Raw genomic sequence first — 15,957 nt, 5'->3', positions numbered from 1 at the left:
GAGAGAACAGACAGCAGGACGGGCCGAGCTCAGATGACAGTCTGCCCTGTGGAGATTGACTTTAATGAAGCTCAGAATAAACAGGAAGATTAAGAGGGTGCAAAAACCAGTGACACGTTCTGAGTTCACCTCTACGTAGGAAATGAAAGGTTCTCTGTACAGCTGAGTGCTGTCTTTGAGTTATAGATGGGGGCATCTGTTTGGTCACTAACGATCCTGTGCTATCTGGATCAGCCTCTGGGCAAAGGAAGAAAAGTGTTCTCTTAACAGACCCACCCTGTGCAATTTAAATTTACCCACGGTGCGATGGGATTTAGAGCAAGTAGAAAGATGGAGTTATTAAATGGTTTGAGAAATTATTTAACCAGCAAAAATGTTAGCCTGATAAAGAGGGGTTAAATATTGTTACTATTGCTTTTTTTAAAAAAATACAGTCCCTCCACTTTGTGCCAAGAGACCATGCTAGCTCGGAGGGTTGGGACTCCAAGCTGTGCTCAGTCTAGGGATGACTTCCCGTATAGAAGGGCTAAGTTCTTGGAACAAAACAAAACAAAACCCCTAGTCTTCCTTCTAAAACAGTGCCCTTTCCATAGGCCTTAATGGCATTCTGACATTGTACTCTATATTGTTGCAGTTCCTAATTTCATATATATTTTTTTCAATAAATAAAAAGCAAAGTTTACAAAGCAGCCGGAGGACACAGTCTAGAATTCACACCCATCTTTTGGAGATGTTTTTATTATTTAGAGGATCCAAGTGGGGATCTTTTCTTATTTCGTTGCCATTTCTTCTTTGAAAACATATGTGTTACTAAGAGTGGGAGTAAATTATTTCTTTTAAATAGCACATTCCTTATTCTTTAATCAAACCGTGAGAACTGGTATGTGTCACACGTATGGAATATGTACAATATAAGTCGTGCTGATAGTATTGCAACATTTACACCAGTAGATGGCACTCTGATTCAAACTGAAACTCGAACCTTCCAGGGGTCCTGCAGGAACAGGTTCTGAGCTCTGTGGAGACAGGGCACTCATCAGCCAGGATGCGCCCAAGTGAAAATGTGTGGCAATACAAAAGTAACTGAAAATCATGTTCGCACGCTCCTTTCAGAAAGTGGGCGTGTACAAGCTTATAGAGTGATCAGATGCCGGAGTTAGAGGGATTCGTTGAGAACTCCCTTACGGAAGAGCTTCGTTCAGGGAGTAGTGCTCTGAACAGAATGGAAGGGGCAGGAGGCAGCAGGCAGCAGACACACCAGGTGGAAGTGGCCTGGAGTTTGAGAAGTGGTATGGCGACTAGGAGTCAGATTCGGTCTACTGGGAGCAAGTTATCTGATGCAGGCTTAGGGTCAATAGCAAATCTTCACACAATGGGAAGAGAGTGGGGAAACACCTCGCGCATGGTTGCTGAGACCAAGAGAAACACTCAGCTTTGCAAAAATAAAACAGGCAAATGAAACGTGGCCAAAGTTATGGACTGTATCCCGTTCTCACTTCTGACTGTTTATCACAGTAAATTAGATTCAACTCAGCCAACTGAGTCAACATCTTTAACTTCTGACTTTATGTAAATTAAGAACTTGTGTTTGTATTTTATGTTATGTAATTCTGGAGATGGTAGAACCCGTACTGATCTACGTAAATGCTGAGGTTTCCACCTAGATATGGTGAAGACTGTGTGTCTCCAGCACTTTCTAAAAGCCATCCTTCAAACTTCAATTTTTTTATTACCTTCATAATTTCCCAATCTTCTGGCTTGTCTCTCTCAGCCAAGTTGCATGTATCGTTTCTGTCTTTTGCCTAAGGTTAGGATAATAGGAAGGTCAGAGTATAAAGAGGGAAATGTATTTATGGTTGGGATTTAGCTTGTATTTATTTTTAGAGCATTTGAGGCAATGGAGGAATCTTAATTGGCATTGTACTTCCTAATGCAAGTTCATAGTTAAAGCAGGAAGGAGGTGTTTTAAATAATTCAGCAGAAACTGCACCAAATGAACAGTGCATTAAAATCTCTTTAAGTTCTAAAGTATAGAAAACCATTAATGTGAACTATGTTGCTTAATCTACAAAAAGTGTTTTCCATTCACCGTATGTTACCAGGACTATAACTAAAATAGTAATTTATTATGAGGATGAGTCTTTAAAATGCTGCGCTGAGGCCCCGGGTTCTGGAACCACTGGCTGGGTCAGCACTTCGTGGTTTTAAGCAGTGATATGCCTTGGGTAAGAGAAAGAAAATGAGGTTCATTAATTCTTGATGTGCTCTAAACACAGAATCACTGTACTTTTTCTTTCTTTCTTTCTTTCTTTTTTTTTTTTCCCCTAGATGGGGAAAACCATCCTTAAACAAATAGGCTAAATGCTCTGATTGGTTAGCTCTCCTCCAGGTTAGTAATAATGTCTCCTTCTCAATGTGAGTGAATGAATGGTCCAGACAAGCTGTCATTGGGACCGGGCTTTGAGGTTTCCACGAGGTCCCTGCCTCACTCACCATTCTAGTCAATAGAACCAGTCTGTGAAGAGAACTGGGGGAAGTTCAGTGTGCAGTCTGGTGGAAAGGAGTAGAGGAAATGGAGCTGTCATGCTGGGGGTCATGACCTAACCCTCGTTAGCCCTCTGCTCTCTCTAGCTCAGCCAGTTGGTCTCCGTCTGGCTGAATTTCTCACGGTGGGCGCCATCGCCCAGCTCACATGCTGGCCTTGGGATCTGAAGATAGTCCTGGGGCCATATTCCTTGATGTGAAAATGCATGTTCTGTTCAAGTAAGTTTGTGCGAGTGGAAGGAGGTGTGGAGCTGAATTAAGTGGGGGTGAGTGTGAACGACTAATCTAGAAAGACAGGAGGAAAGAGCATTACATTGTGGAGGGCCTTGGACACCTAGGACTTGAGTTTTTAGAAGCACATTTGGGGTGGAGGCTACACACACACTCATACACTTAGTCCCAGTGGTTTATGACGTGTTTTCCAAAGCAGTTGCCACTTAAATTTTTTATTTCCAACCATAAGCCGTGAAAAGAGTCTTATGGCCCCTAAAATATTCATGTTATTGTTGCTGCGTGTTCATGCTAGAATTTGAGGGCTTGCCTTCAGCTATACCTTAGCATAAAAGAAATCGTAGTAAAAATAATTGGCATAAAGCCATCAACTTGTTCATTTGCTCTCTTTCACTGTAAGACAAAAAAGGAATTAAATGAGGTCTCATTTGGTTTTACACATTTGCATACTTAAATGTTTGGATGCTTCCCTGCTAAGTAAATTGAGCCTGATCAGGCAAGCTAGTAGTGGGTGAATACCTAGAATTTTCAAATGGATTAATTCTCTCTGACTGCAGATTACTAATGATATTTTTAATTATTATACTATATCGATGGCATATTCATGAATATATCGATGGATGAAGCGGGTTAACAAAACTGTGTGCTATCTGTGAGGAAAAAATTACATATACATCACATATGGTTTTTTCTTTCTAGATACATGTGACATGGTAGTACACACATAGAGACATATACACATCTAAGAAACCAGGATGTCACTATCCGTGAATACAAATTAAGTCATTTTAACATTTAAATGGCCAAACTACAATGGCCCTGAGCCCCTTTCCTGCTCCATTATCCAGTCTTTTAAAAAGTCCCCTTCCCAAAATATTTCTGAGGGCCCCAGGGGAATTCACATGCATCAGGAAAATATTAGCCTCAGGCACAATGACTCCATTAATGTGAAGCCCCCATCTACATTTCTGATAAATTTGAAATTTACTCACACACATCAAGAACTACGAAAAAAGGGCGCCTGGATGACTCAGTGGATTAAGCCACTGCCTTCAGCTCAGGTCATGATCCCAGGGTCCTGGGATCGAGCCCCGCATCGGGCTCTCTGCTCAGCAGGGAGCCCGCTTCCTCCTCTCTCTGCCTGCTTGTGATCTCTCTGTGTCAAATAAATAAATAAAATCTTAAAAAAAAAAAAAAAAAGAACTACGAAAAAAAAGTGCTTCCAACAGCATCACTTATTCCTGCCAACTGCATGTTTTGTTCGGAACGCAGCAGTTTGGAGGTGATAGTAAAGTCTCCTCTCTTCTTTGTGTTTTTCCACCACCCAGGATGTCCCAAAGCAAAGCAGTTTGGCGCCCGAGTGTTGCAATTCCTGAAATGTAGACTCTCTCTCTCTCTCTCTCCCTGATGTGTACATACACATATTACCTTTCTCTGGATTATAGGCCATCCACTGGGCCTAAACTGGAGAAATTTTCTTTGATTTTCCTTCCACTGGGAGGAGACATTCAGCCAAAACTCAGACACTTTCCTTCTTCATTCTCTGCTTCCACTCTTCTTACAACTGTTAATAAAATACATGTCTCTGTAAGTGCCTGGGTGGCTCAGTCCTTATTAAGCCTCTTTGGCTTGGGTTGTGATCCCAGAGTCCTGGGATTGAGCCCCGCATCAGGCTCTCTGCTCAGTGGGAAGCCTGCTTCCCCCTCTCGCACTCCCCCTGCTTATGTTCCCTTTTTCACTGTGTCTCCCTCTGTCAAACAAATAAATAAAATTTTTAAAAAAATGTATCAGCATAATACAGTCATATTGAATACAGAAGGAAGAAAATTCTCTCCCCCATCAACCAACTTATGCCCAATCCTCCTTACTGACACTCATCCAACTCTGGATTAGGAGATTTTAAATCCATATGGCCAACTTTTGTTCGGATTTTTAAAAAATCAAATATAAAGAAGATTTTAAATAACAAAACTAAGAAATTGAATCTATCTACCTATCTATCATGTACCTATGATCTTTAAGAGAGAATATATTACTCAAGCCCATATGAAACATATATATACCAATCAACAATGTAACAGCTATACAGACGAAGCCACAAGAAATTCTAAAGAATCAAATAATACAATATTACCTGACTGTATGCAAAAAATTACTATAGAAAGAAATCAGTAATAAGAAAAAAAAATTTTTAAATATTTTTTATTTACTTACTTGACAGAGAGAGATCGCAAATAGGCAGAGAGGCAGGCAGAGAGAGAGAGGAGGAAGCAGGCTCCCTGCTGAGCAGAGAGCCCGATGTGGGGCTTGATCCCAGGACCCTGAGGTCATGACCTGAGCCGAAGGCAGCGGCTTAACCCACTGAGCCACCCAGGCGCCCAGAAAAAAAATTTTTTTAATGTACATGTCTGGAAATTGAAAGATGTACCCTTTCGTTGAAAGGGAAATTTAGGGGTGCCTGGCTGGGTCAGTCAGAAAAGTGTGTGACTCTTGATCTTAGTGTCATGAGTTCAAGCCCCACAGTGGGTATAGAGATTACTTAAATAAATAAACTTAAAAAAAAAAAAAGGAAACTTAATAACAGAGAGACAGGCAAACCATAAAACAGACTCTTAACAAAGAGAACAAACTGAGAGTTGCTGGGGGGTAGCTGGGGAGGGGGATGGGCTAAATGAGTGATGGGTATTGAGGAGGGCACTTGACGTGATGAGCACTGGGTGTTATATGTAAGTGATAAATCACTAAATTGTACTGTACTGAAACTAATATTATACTATATGTTGACTAACTCGAATTTAAATAAAAACTTGAAACAAAAAGAACCTTTCAAATTAAATGGTATTAAAAACACACTAGTTAGAATCACTACTTGGAATGAAATTTATAGATTCAATAAGCTTATATTTATCAGAAAACAAGAAAGACTTTAAACTAATGAGCTAAGTTCTTACCTCAGCAAGTTGGAAATGAACAAGAGAGAAGGCCCAAAAATATATGAAGGAAGGAAATCATAAACATGAGAAATCAATAAAATAGTGAACAACAGCAACCCTCCAAAACAGAGAAATTTAGCTAACACAAGACTTGAATTTTTTTAAGATTAATAAAATAGACAAGCTTCAGGCAAGAATGATAAAGAGGAAAAAAATGAGAGAGAGAAATTGCAAATAAGCAAAATACAGAAAGAAATTAGAAATTTAAAACTACATACATGCATATATAAACACCAATGTATTTGAAGACCTAGACAAAATGAATAAATGTCTATAAAAGTATACAAATGCCAAAATTGATGCAAGATGAAATCTAAAATGTGAATAGATGAAAACCACTACTCAAATCAGAAAAATAATAAAAGAATTCACCTTTGCATAAAAGGAATAAAAATCTTCCAACCCCAGACAATTATACAAGTAAATCCACCAAATTCTTAGAAATATTTGATTCCTACCATATGCAAGTTGTTACAGAAAGTAGAAAAAGTAAGAAAGTTACTCAGTTCACTTTATGAAGTCAGTAGAACCTGGATTCCAATACAAAATATAGTAGTAGAAGATAATTACACCCATTTCATATGTGAAAATGATTTTAAAAATCCTAAAAAAGCAATAGCTAACTGAACCTAGCAGTGTTTTTTTAAAAATGACATAATAAAATAAGATTCATCCTAGGAATGAAGAATCATTTTATAATAGAAAATCTGTCCTATAAATCACCATATTGATGAACTAAAAAGGAAAAATTACCCAGCTATCTCATGGAAGCCTAAAAAGAATTTGAAACAATTGAATAACTATTTGTAATATAAAAATATAAACTCTCAGATAACTAAGAACAGAGGAGAACTTCTGCAATGTGTTAAAGGCTCTACATTGCCACCTACGGCAAACACCATACTTACAAGAGAAAGTTTAAATGCAGCCATTGTGAGATTAAAAAACAAGGCAAGAAAACAGTTACCACCACTATTGTTCAGTATAATATTGGAAGTCGTGGCCAGTGTAATAACAAAGAAAATAATTAGAAGTAAAACTATTGAAAGGGAAGAGACTTCCTTGTATCGTTATTTGCTGCAGCATGGTTATCTACATAGAAAACCTTCAGAATCAACAACCTGTCAGAACAAAAGAGCTGGAATTTTCACTACACTAACAGTTAAGGAGAAAATATAATTTGCAAAGGAAACAACTTACACTAACAACAACTATATAAAGTGTAAGAGTGAAATAATAAAGTATGCTAAGACTTCTATGGAGAAAATCTAAGGCTTTATACCCATAAAGGGTATTAAAAAGAATCTGAATAAAAGTAGGGATTTTTTATGTTAATGGATGAAATGATTTACTTATTTTAAAATAACAGTTCTCCACAGATTAATTCATAAATACAAAGGGCCTTCCCTATTAGAAATAAGAGATAGCTTAAAGCATTGTGGTAACACTGCAGAAATAGGCAGAGAACATTGAACAAAATAGAGTCCTCCAAAAGACACTCACTGACGTATGGCTACTTGACAAATGAAAAAGGTGACATTGCACATCAGTGGGACGAAATGAATTCTTTAGTAGATAGAGTTGGGGTAATTTTCTTAATATTTGGAGAAAAACAAACATAGATCTCTCCCTTACACCATATACAGAAGTGAACTTCAGATCAACAAGTCCTAAATATAAAAGATTAAAATTATACAGCTAAAAGAAGAAAATGTAAAGAGTATCTTTGTCTACTTGGGGGTTGGAGAGAATTTCTTAAACAAGACCTAAAAGGTATATGTCATAAAGTAAGAAAAAAATCTTGATGGTTTTGACTTTATCAAAATTATTTTTTTCTTTTCTTGAAAATTTTATCTATTTATTTGACACAAAGGGAGAGATCCCAAATAGGCAGATAGGCAGGCAGAGGGAGAGGGGAAAGCAGGTTCCCCATGGAACAGAGAGCCCCATGTGGGGCTCGATCCTAGGACCCTGATATCATGACTTGAACCTGAGGCAGAGGCTTAACCCACTGAGCCACCCAGGCGCCCCAAAATGGAATATTTCTGTTCAAAGAAGAATACTATGGATAAAATTAACAAGTGACACCCTGGGAAAATATATTTGCAATGATTAAACAAGCCAAGGGATTTATATCTTAATACATAAGGAATACTTACAAATAAGAAAGAAAACCCAGCAGAAAAATAAAAAATATAAATGAAAAATTCACATAAAGGGAAATACAAAGTTACCAAATCACTGAAGAAATGTTCAACCACATCAGCAGTCAGAGAGATAGATATTAAAATGAGATGCCATTTGACATACAGAAGTTCAAGAGTCAGAAAATACTGTTTTTGGTGAGGATGAAGGGACATGTACTTTCACGTATTATGAGAGCGAGTATAATAAACTGACATAGGTGTTCCGGAGAGCAATCTGCCAAGTAATTGGTAAACCAAGGATTTATAAAGCTCTCATTCATAAACCCAGTCTTGATTACATATCCTAAAGAAAATCCTACTCAGATCCATAAGGGGACATATTTGAGGATGTTTATTGCTGCACTGTCTTTTCTAGAGAGTAGTGAACCTCGAATTGTTCAACTTTAGGGGAAAGGATCAGAAAATGTGAATAGATTCTATGGGATATTATACAGGAGTAGGAAACGATAAATTAAATATACGTAGAACCACAAGATAGATCATAAAAGAATGAATGAAAAAAAGTTACATCACAATACCCTTTGTGTGAATTAACACATACACATACAAAAGAGCACAACATAAGCTATCAGCATACATAAATATCCGAGACGTCTGCCAGATGCATCAGAGTGGATGTCTTCTGTGGGGAGGAAGGAATGGGTGTGTGGGGATCGAGGTTGAAGGGGGAAAATAAAATAAAATAAAAATAAAAATATAATGAAATAAACAAGAGGCTGTGCATAGACCCATGAGGGTAGCAAGAGTGCTGTGAACCAGAAGTGTGATTAACTCAGCCCTTGGTACCTGAGGAGAGCGGGGTCCTAAAAAGGAAGAAAGGGAGATTTCTTCCTTTCTCAGGCACTGACCGTCCCTGAGACAAATCTCCATTGTTTCATAACTAAACGGTATCAGGAATTCCTCAACCACCCCATAACTTATAAAGTAAAACCCAAGGTCCTTAGCAACACATTCAGCTCTTTTCACATCTGACCCCTGCCTCCTTCAACCTCTTTGAACCTTTCTACCCATTTGTCCCCTAAGAAGGCACTAGACTCTTTCATTCTCTTTGCACCTGCTACTGCCACCGCGTGGGTGTTTTCTTCCCCAATTATCTAGTCACAAGCTCTTACTCATTCAACTTGGCCTCCTCTATGAACACCTTCCTTGGCATTTTGTCCTGCTCTTCTCCCGTATATACAACTGTCAGGGTACTCACCACCTGGCATTGCAATTTCTTGTCCACCTCTCTCTCTCCTGGATTAAATTGCAAGCTGCTTGAGGACATGACTGTGTCTTATTTCGGCACCCAAACATGCCTTGAATATACAGCCTTCTTACAACTGTTAATTGAAAAAATGAAAGCATGCTCAGTCATCAAAATCTGTAGAGATTTTTAGTAAGTATCCATCTTTGTGTCCAGAGAAGCTCTTATTCAAGAGGTGTTGGGAAAACACCAATGTGTCAAGTTGCGGAGACTGGAGAGGTGAGAGAGGATGGACTGTGAAGCTAAAGATGTAAGGAATTCTGAGTTATGTCAGTGATGCTGCCACTGCCCCCCTCCTTTTTGTAGGACTCATCCCTACCACTATCCACAGCCATGGGCCCTGGGTAGGGACCTGGGCTTCCTTGCATCTCTGACCTGTTGATTCTCCCTTACTGGATCACTGTTGTGATTCCCATCAGCCTTTTTTTTCACCAATGTGACAAGACATATGGACTTAAGACTTAGAGCGAAACCAAGAGCATGACTAAGCTGTTTGAAGAATTGTGAGGTGGATGCAAGCTGCTTGTGCACTGGGCATGTGGAAGCTGTGGCCGCCCTCACTTCTCATCTCAGACCTCATCCAAGACAGGTGGGTTCAAGGAAGTCACCATTTTGGAAGAGGTTCACAGATTTTCTTAAGAACCAGTCCTAATGTCAGTTCCTCAACCCTTGTTGAGTTCCAGCCTAGAATTTTGATTCACTATGTATTTTACAGGTTTGTGGGAAAGATTAACTTGGACGATATTTACAAAGCTTCTGTCCAGTTCCTGGTGCACAATGAGTACTTGGCAAGTTACTCTGTTCCCAGCCGCTGCTCATGAGAAAAATAAATTAACTAATGGGAAAAATTATTCGAAGCCCCAAGCGCATTATAGATTCTGATCATATTTTTTCACATGCTCACCATATTCCTTCAGTCTTGCAACTCTATCTTCATCAAACTTAATCTTGATATTCTAATATGCATGTTTTGAGCTGGCTCATTGCTTAGATTAAGCAGGTATGACTCCAGGGACTCTGGTCTCTTAGCACAGTTTCCAGTCCATAATGATTTCCCCAAATGTCCTGCTCTCAAGACTGATGTTCTCTCCATTAGAATCAGTCAAGTCCCAGGCTACTCACACCCTTGTTCTAGACTTTAAAGACAGTGGCTTGCAAAGTCGACATATTGATACCTATTATGAGGGCACCACATTAGCAAAACCATCACCCAGGCCAGGGATCTAGAAGTACATCCTAATGAGGATCAAGGGAATGGCAGAGAGGAAGGGGAAGTTAGAGGAGGGTTCCCCAGGTCAAACACAGAGAAACAGGAGAGGACATAGGGTAGTAGAAGAAATGTCGAATGGGCATAGGATGGTAGCAGAGAGGCGCTATCCATTTCTTAAATTGATTTCCACAGTTCTTCCATTCTTATTATGAAATTCCTGCCTGGGCAAGATTTGTGGGTAGGGGATGCCTGGGTGGCTCAGTGGGTTAAAGCCTCTGCCTTCGGCTCGGGTCAAGATCCTGGGGTCCTGGGATCGAGCCCCACATCAGGCTCTCTGCTCAATAAGGAGCCTGCTTCCTCCCCCCTCTCTCTCTCTCTGCCTGCCTCTCTGCCAACTTGTGATCTCTATTTGTCAAATAAATAAATAATAAATAAAATCTTTAAAAAAAAGAAAAGAGGGTATAGTTTTTTTTCTTCTCTTTGGTCTACCTGCTCATTTGCATAGACAAAGTATCTCCCCAAAGACACATTTTCAACTCTTTGCATGAGTTTTCAGGAAACTCACACTTCTCCCCACCTCCACTACCCCTAGTAAGTTCTCCAGGTAAAGTTAAACTGCTTGGGCCAAAGGTCGGTCACATTATATTTACGTAAGCATAGGGACTATCAAGAACACCAGGAAACGCCGAGCAGATGTCCGCAGCTACACTTTGATAGGTCCAGCAGCGGGGGCCATTTGAACTCTTTCACGGGAAGTGAAAAACTAAAATCCATAAAACAATCTTCAGGCAATAACAGTGAGTTTGTCCACAGAGAATAGAAATCAGTGGAGTAAGACTCAGCATTAGTGAGCGTCCTACTGAATCTAATTATTTTCTGGAGTGAATTTGTTGTGGGGAATGTAACAATGGGCGCTGACTTTCAAACAGTTCTGAACTTATTTAATGTTTGACCTCATTTAAAAAAAATTTTTTTTTAAGATTTTATCTATTTCTTTGACAGAGAGAGTGAGCAAGCACAAGCAGAGAGAGTGGGAGGCAGAGGGAGAAGCAGACTCCCCACTGAGCAGGGAGCCCAGTGCAGATGGATCCCAGAGTCCTGGGATCATGACCTGAGTGAAGGCAGTTGCTTAACCGACTGAGCCACCCAGGCGCCCCATATTATTTGACTTCATTTAATGCATTTCCTGGTAAGTATTATTAAGAATGAAGCCGAAAGAAGAGGGGGCAAGTTTTTCTTGTCTGTTTGTTGCGAATGGGACCAACGGAACTTACCCTTAAAACTATTGAATTGCACACCAGTTGGAAAGTCACTCTCTTCTTGACATGAACTACAAGGTCGAAATGTCAGTTTGGTCAGCTAAAGTGGTATGTTCTGCTGGCGTGTTTATTCTTTGACAATCAAGAATTATGATTTTAAAAAGTGCAAAGTCTAAGTAAATAAATAGGAAGAAAGAAAAGGCAACTCTGTGTAATTCTTATCACAAATGGCGCTTGATATCTAGTACCAACAAACCTACCACTGCTTTCCTCTTCTGGGGGCCACCTGTAAGGGTTGAAGAAACAGTGGAAGGCGGCAGAGACTTGGTAGGCGCTGTCCCATTCAATCCGGGCTCAGTTCAGTTTACTCAAAACCCCTTTATAAGAACACAGTTTACAAAACAGTTGTGAGTATCCACTAATTTGGCTGAATTAAAAACACTGTAGACTTCTACTGATAACAGCGGTAGCTATCAAAGTGCATTCAGCGAGCATATTAGATATCAGGCCCTATTGTAGGCAGCTGTATTTACCTTACATATTGAGCCTAATTTTAGAAATAAGGATCACGAGACCCAGAAGCAGTAAGAACTAGTCCATGATTTCATAGCAATTGAGGGGCAAAGTGGAGATGGGAATGTGATTCTGTGGGACCCTAAAACTCAACTTCTTTCCTTTACTCCTCACACCCCATCCCTGTCAGGGTGCCTCCGAGACACCAGGATGTTTCATTCGGAGGCCATCTGTTGAGTGATGGATTCCTATTTGAATAAAGGATTATATGACTCTTTAGGAAGGCTTTTCTGGAGCATCTTAGGCAGCTGCTTCATTTTGCTTCTCCTGTCTCTTGCAACAGGGTAGTATTAAGAAAAAAAAAAAAATTCATGGTGCTTGTTTCCTGAATCCAAGACTTTCCCCTAGTCTTGTACTTCCAACAGAGCCATACAAGTGTTTACTAGTGGTGGTGGCTCCAAAAGGCATAAGTAAAGAGAGTGGAGGAGTTAATGTGCAGCTTTTGATATTGAAAATAGAATTGTGCAGAAAAAGATGTTAGTCCTCAAATAAGATTATTTTCTCAAGGTAACATTTTCAAAGTTCCTCTTTCCCCTTGAACATATCAAGAACTAAGTCTAGAAGAATCAACTCTAAGAGTTCTCTCATACTACAGAGAAGGTATTCCTTCCACTAGAGCGAGCTAGACCATGAAGCTTATTGTCCTAAGTTAAGAGTAAGAATATGGTAGAGAAAGAATAAAGGTCAGGAGAAAAAACTGATCCTTCTGACTCTAAGGGATAGAGAGAAGAAGAGAACAGACATAGTGGCTGTCAGAGTTCTTATTTTTTCTCTCTCTTCTTGGGACAATGGTCTAAGGAAGGGTGGCTATGGAAACACCAGCTAAACTGAGGAGCAAACAGTGCAGGGAGGGGTACCATAGAAGGAGACTAGAGCCTTTATTCCCATGTGCCGTGGTTCTGAGTGAGGGCCTTGAGGGCTTACCTTGGAATCAGTGGAACCTTCAGGCCTGGGTTCCAAATGGAGCCAGTTGGAGTCCTGCATGGTAAGGATGCAAAGGGGGCAGGATCTATATGAGTGAGAATGGGGGGAAGACAAGTAAGCCAAGGAGCCTCTAGGCTAGGAGTGAGCACACTATTGTCCATGGGTCAAATCCAACCCAAATAAACACCCATTTGTTTACACACTGTGGAGTTGGATAACTGTAACAGAGACTCTAGAGTCCACAAAGCCTAAAACATTTACTACCTGGCCTTTTATTTTAAAAGTTTGCCAACTTCTGCTCTAGACCTTATGAGAGGCTGAAGGACAAGCTGTGAGTGAGCTGGCGTGAGGCCAGTATGAGATGGTGCTTTGGAGCTCAAAGGACCAGAGGGTACCAAGCAAGTCCAGGGAGCTGGACTCCTTTCTTTTGTCGTGAGATCACCTAGCATAAACTCTTCCATACACAAGGTATCCTGGAAAGAAGCTGGAAAAGGGACTGAAAACTGAACTGAAATTCAGGAGGCTGAGCTTTTTACCGAAAGAGACTAAACATTATCTAAAGGGATAGCTCTATTTGCTCAGTATGTTGGCCTGAATATAGTTTTTCCAACATGAAAGGGTTGAGATTCATGAAGAAGCCTGAATCAGGAAATTGCATTTCCTCTGAATATCTCAAAGAGTGAGTTTTACAACCCACCTACTGATTTATAGATTATGAGCCCTGATAAAAACCATAGAGATATTTTAAACCTCTTCTCTCATTGTACAGATAAGATAAAGAAAGAATGTCCTGGAAGGACCACGTTCCTGTAGTTATGTAGAGGATGAATGGAGACTTGAATCTAAGTTCCCTGATCCAGTGGTTCCAAATACCACATTTTCAAAGGGATCATTGGTGCTTTGTCTTTCCGGTCTTGGTAGGAGATAGCAGAGTCAAACATCAAAGAAATGAAAGGAGTTTGATAAGGAAACTGTTTACAAAGGTGTGGTCAGGGTTTAGGTATACCACAAGAAAGAATATAGTACTCTGGGGCTAGCAACAGTGGGGAACTCTTCCCATCCAGGGGTAGAGTGGGGGCTGGGGGGGGGGCTGTCCTGAGATAAGGTACTTAGGAGGCAAACACCAACAAGAGTGGAAGGATACCTCTAGCTCAAAGTAACCCAACAGGGAAAAATCCAGGGAAGTATGTTTCCTGACTTCGCTTTTTTTCTACTCTTTCCTCTTTCTGTTATTCCATTAGTTGAATCCAGAAAATTAACCTCAGAAGATAAGTAGGGTGGATGTAGTATCTAGAGGAGAAAACAGAAAAAATGGTACCAAGATATAAAATAATCCTACGAAACAGTGCCTGGAAGCATTCCTAACTTGCGGTAGGTGCTCAGAAATGTTTGAATGAATGAATTGGTGAATTAATTAACTTTACTGTTGATAAAACCATTCTTACGAACTTTTAAGGGATTCTTAACAAGTACCACATCCAGTCAATATACCATCCATCCAAGCAGGAAAGTTCTGAAGGGAGACATCTCTTCCCCAGAACAGAATATGTAGCTCTCATAGCTGTAAGGCTTATTATCAGAGGTAGGCTTTGGGTCTGTGATTGTAATAGTTGCATATCTATTGCTGCATAACAAATCATCACAAACTTAGCGGCTTAGAACAACATGAATGTATTATCTCACAGTTCCCATGGGTTAGGAGTCCAGGCATGGGTAAACTGGGTCCTTTTGCTCAGGATCTCACTGAGCTGAAATCAAGGTGTTGGCTAGGGTTGGGGTCTCATCTGAAGGCTGGGGGACTCTTCGACGCTCATTCAGGTTATTGCCAGGATTCACTTCCTTGCAGCTGGAGGACTGAGGCCCCTCTTTCTTGCGGGCTGGTGAGCAGGGGCTGCTCTCAGCTCCTGGAGACTGCTCTCAGGTGTAGCTACATGGCTACCTCTGTAAGCCCCTTCATATCCCCAGTATCTTAGGTCTGCCTCCATAATCCCCCTTTGGAATAAGTAAAGTCAGCTCACTTATTAGTAACCTGATATCTGATACTGTACTGATACAGGTACTGTCTATATTCAAGGGGAGAGGATATATAGGATGTATGCTCCAGGCTGTGGGGGTCTTGGGGGTCATGGTAGAATACTGCCTTCCACAGTGATGCAAGTTCTAGTGTTCTTCCAAGTTTGCAGTTTTTTTTTTTTCAAGTAAACAGTCTGTTTACATTTGTCATCCTGACTCAGAATCTTTAAACTCTAGAGTGCTTTTTGTTTTGTTTTGCTTTGCTTTAATTTGGGAATATTTCCAGGCCATTTTTATTTTCAGAGATGCATGTTGAGTAGGCTGGGTATATGCTTGGCTTTTTAAAAATTTTTAATTATTTTTTAAAAGATTTTATTTATTTATTTGACAGAGAGGTAGAGAGAGAGCACTAGTAGGCAGAGCAGTAGGCAGAGGGAATGGGAAAAGCAGGCTTTCCATTGAGCAGGGAGCCTAATGTGGGGCTCGACCCCAGGACCCTGGGATCATGACCTGAGCCAAAGGCAGCCATTTAATCGACAGTACTACCCAGGCACTCCTATGCTTGATTTTAAAGCCATTTCTGAGAAGGAGATTTGGTGAATCCGATGTTATTCACAAAAGAAGGAAGAGGAAAGAACGGTTGATTTAAATATGAAATATAATTATTTGAAGTACTAAGTACCTTATAGATTCTGATTATAGCTCTACAAAATTTTGTAAGCATGGTAGCTAGGGTCTACAGTAATTTGTAAACCAA

This window comes from Neovison vison, chromosome 13 (assembly GCF_020171115.1).
Source record: "Neovison vison isolate M4711 chromosome 13, ASM_NN_V1, whole genome shotgun sequence".
NCBI classification, from domain to species: Eukaryota; Metazoa; Chordata; class Mammalia; order Carnivora; family Mustelidae; genus Neogale; species Neogale vison.
The sequence above is the reverse complement of the archived record's forward strand: the minus strand, read 5'-3'. Positions refer to the sequence as shown.